Source organism: Sturnira hondurensis, unplaced genomic scaffold (genome assembly GCF_014824575.4).
Source record: "Sturnira hondurensis isolate 20B ecotype Veracruz unplaced genomic scaffold, ASM1482457v3 Scaffold0008723, whole genome shotgun sequence".
NCBI lineage: Eukaryota > Metazoa > Chordata > Mammalia > Chiroptera > Phyllostomidae > Sturnira > Sturnira hondurensis.
This window is the reverse complement of record NW_028081354.1, coordinates 1970603-1974470: the sequence shown is the minus strand read 5'-3', so window position 1 is coordinate 1974470 and position 3868 is coordinate 1970603.

Here is a 3868-nt window from a genome sequence, read left to right as displayed (position 1 = left end):
GTGCATAAGAATGCACCCCAGATATCTAGGGTGGACCTGGAAATCTGCATTTCCGACATGCTCTGTCGGTGCGGCCGGTGCAGCCAGGTCCTGATACTTGGACTGGCCTTTGGACACCACTGTCAGTGTCACACAGCCTCTGATTCTCTGCTTACACACCCTGTGTCTTAGTTTCCCAGGGCCGTGATAACAGAATACCACAGACTCAGTGGCTTATAAACAGGAGGAATTTCTGTCTCTCAGTTCTGGAGGCTGGAAGTCCAAGATTAAGGCACCTGCAAATCTGGCATCTGGTGCAGGCCCTCGTCCTGGTTCACAGATGGCCACCTTGTCACTGCACCCTCTCAGAGCAAGGGGGCTCACCAGGCACCCTCCTACAAGGGCGCCAGTCCCAGGTGTGAGGGCTCTGCTCTCATGACCTAGCACCCCACAATGGCCGCATCCCCTGATACCAGCACAATGGGGGGTAGGCTATCAACATAAATCTGGGGGGACACAAAGTTCCCCTCTACCCCCAATGCTGGGGGTCTAATATCTTCTGCCCCACATTTGCCTCTCCCTGCACCCCTCTACCAACAGTGCGGATCCCCTGTACACTCACGTGCTGTGCACACCACACACACTATTCATTTAGACTCTTGCCATCCTAGCCGTCACTGTGCCCATCGGACAGAAGGACTCTGGGCAAGTTGCATTTGCGCCAGGATGTGACCCCAGGCTGAACATGGAGGCCATGTTGTGAGGCTTCGCACCACACTGTACAGAATGTCCCTATCCTATGTCCCAGATCCCTAAAGTCCTGCCTGACTTTCCAATCTTGGGATGGAAACTAATTGTCACTAAAATGGCAGTAACTGATTTTGGCTTAAAAGCTTAGCTAGCTCCTCGTATCCAAGACACATCTTTCTTTTAGCTAGAAACTTCAATTCTGTCAGCTGATGGGGAAAAAAGCAAGGAAATGCCCCAAATTTAAAGATATAAAGACAGGTAGCAACATCCTCCTCCACCGGGAGCCTGGTCAGAGGGAGGGGACCCCAAATCTAGATGCTCCGGGCCCTACTGCTCCAGATAAAATACAGGAAAAACACTAACTGCACAGAGTACCACACACACATTCCCTGTGCTTGCACACACACACACTCAGATATACACGTACACACCATGCACACACCATGCACACATATATGCACAAGTGTGCACACATCAGACACATACACTTGTAACCATCGCTACTGACTTGGGTCTCAGGCAGTCCCACCGTGACAAAGCTGCCTGATTCTCAGGTGGGCCCGTGTGTTTTCCTCTGCCTCCACGCTCTCCCGCAGTCTCAGGGCAGAGACTTCCATACTCAGTGGGACCCCTGCTAAGCCCAGCACGGCCCTGGCCACTGACAGAGACCCAGTGACTGCTGAACAATGGGGCTGGTGCTCTGCTTGCTGGGGCAATGGAGAAAAAGTGAGCCACTAGAGCCTGATGTTCTTCCAAAACAGAATCGAACTGGGACCGCAGCCACAGTCTGTGGTGGCCAGGGGTAAGGGCTGCCCCTGTGTGCTGTCCCTACCTGCCCCCCCCACCCCATGATTTCTTTTGAGTCTAGAGCTGCACAGTCCAAGCCAGAACAGCCCTAGGAGAAGAGAGAGGCAGAAATAGCAGATTGGGTCATACCCTGTCGTTACACAGATAACACTGCAGAGAAAACCACGCAACAGTTACCAACCGGCCAGAAGACCCAGGGCCCACCTGGGATTTTGCCAGGGCCATGGGAACTAAGGGGCCTTGCTGCTAGGGGCTCACGGGGCTGCAACTGGAACAGTGTCCCTTTGGACCCACTTTATTCCCACTTGATTTTCTCATTGGTGCACTGGGCCTCAACTTTAGCATAGTCCCTTTGTATCCTGAAATGGCATGCGTGTGCTACACCAAATGACATAGTATATCAGTTATACGCTGGTTGTTTTTTTTTTTTAAAGAAGCAATTGAATGCCCAAAGAGAAAATATAAAGGACAAATGAGAAGAAGGTAGTTTTTTAACCCATGTATTTCAATCCGTGGACGCTCGGGCACGGCAGCATGAAGGAACCCAGTGCAGCCCAGGCAGCTGCAGGTTTGGACGGAGGAGAAGCGAGAGGGTCAGACGCCGGTTCAAACAAGACACAGAGGGAAACCGAGGACGGAGGCTAACCCTGAATATAAGTCAGCACAGTGTCCCGTAGTAACTGGTGAGGGTTTGCACATGTCTGACAGGCGTGTCGGCTACCAGCCACAAGCCCTGCAAGACCTGGAATGGCGCTTCATTGTGAGGACGTCCCCAGGCCTTGCTGGACGTCAGCTTTCCTGGACTCCACCCACCAAATGCCACCGCATCACTTCCAACCTGTCACTTCCAAACTTGTCCCCTCCATTTGCACAAGGCCCCTGGGGGCAGAAGCATCCCCTTTGAGAACTGAGGAGGTCGGGGACACCAGGGAAGGGAGGGTAGCCTCCCTTGTTGGCCAGAGCAGGAGCCCCCAAACTGGGGCACACAGAGCTTCAGGAGGAGGAGGAAGTAAGAAGCCTCGGGGAACCCTCCCTGTATCCTCTGCCACCACCAGGCTCTGTCCCCAGGGTCCAGAGGGCACCCCAACCCAAGGCTGTATCTTGTCCTGCCCTTGGCCTTCCTGCATGCACAGCCTGGGGCATTGGCCGGGGGCAGCAACGGAGCCATTTGCTGGGCTCAGGCATCTCAGAGTCTCCAGGGTCCAGTCTCTTTGCTTCTTAGTCAAGTTTCCCTGGTCTTCCTGCAGCCCCAGGAGAGCCAGACACACTCTGAGCCCTGCAACTCCGGTTAGCCAGCCCCCTTCCCCCAGTGTGCAGGAACAGCAACACCCTGAACCCAAGACTGGATACCAGGGGTGGGAGGGGCAGGTGCAAATGCAGTGCTCATTTGCATTTCATTTGGGGAAGATGCCCTGGGGAATGGCCTCCCCCAACCAGGTCTTGTCCTCCCACCCCTGAGGGACAGGGCTGTACACAGGACTTGGGAGTTAAGTGAGAGTACAGACTGGCCCTCTTGGGGTGCAGCAATCCCCTCGAGGGTGGGGTCAGGCACAGTAAAATGACAGTGGCCTCTAGTTACCCACTGCCAGGTGCAGTGGCCCAGCCGGCCCCGTGCCACCCCTTCCAAAGCTGACTGACTACCTACCCAGCCTGGCTGCACCCGGTGGGAGCTCCTGCACACGACTGGGTACACTGGTCCTACTCAGTGCACAGGTCCTGCGGTTGGCATGTGATGTAAGAACCTGCATATATCCAAAAATCACTCTCCCAAATCTCCCCCTGCATAGGCACCACGTTAGAGATCAGCATGCAGACCCTCGCCCATCCAACACAGCAGGCTTTCCTCCTCTTTGGGGACAGATCTCTGTTTCTCTGGTCATGACATGTGTGGGGGGCACTCACCACTACAGCTGCCATGTGTAAGGAAGCCCAGGCTGCCTGGAGAGGCCACATCAGGCGTCCTGGCCCTTGTGGAGGTCCCAGCCAACAGCCACCGTCAACCACCAGATCTCTGGGCGAACCAGCCTTCAGGTGTGATTTCAGTCCCCAGAGCTCGAGCCATCCCAGCCTTCACATCCGCCAGGTGAGGCCCCAGACATGTGGAGTGAAGACAGACCCTCGCCCTGGCCGGGTCTGACTTCCTGACCACAGAGCAGGAAGTCAGATTTTAGGACAGAGAGGTGCCTCGGGCGGTATCTGGCGTGCCCCAAGGGAGCCCATGCGCACACATCTTTAGACATTTCAATAACACTCAGCTGTGCAAAAGGCTCCCACTAGAAGAGGCCCCCAGACTCGAAACTGGCCCAGCGAAAAGCAAAATCAAACCACACGC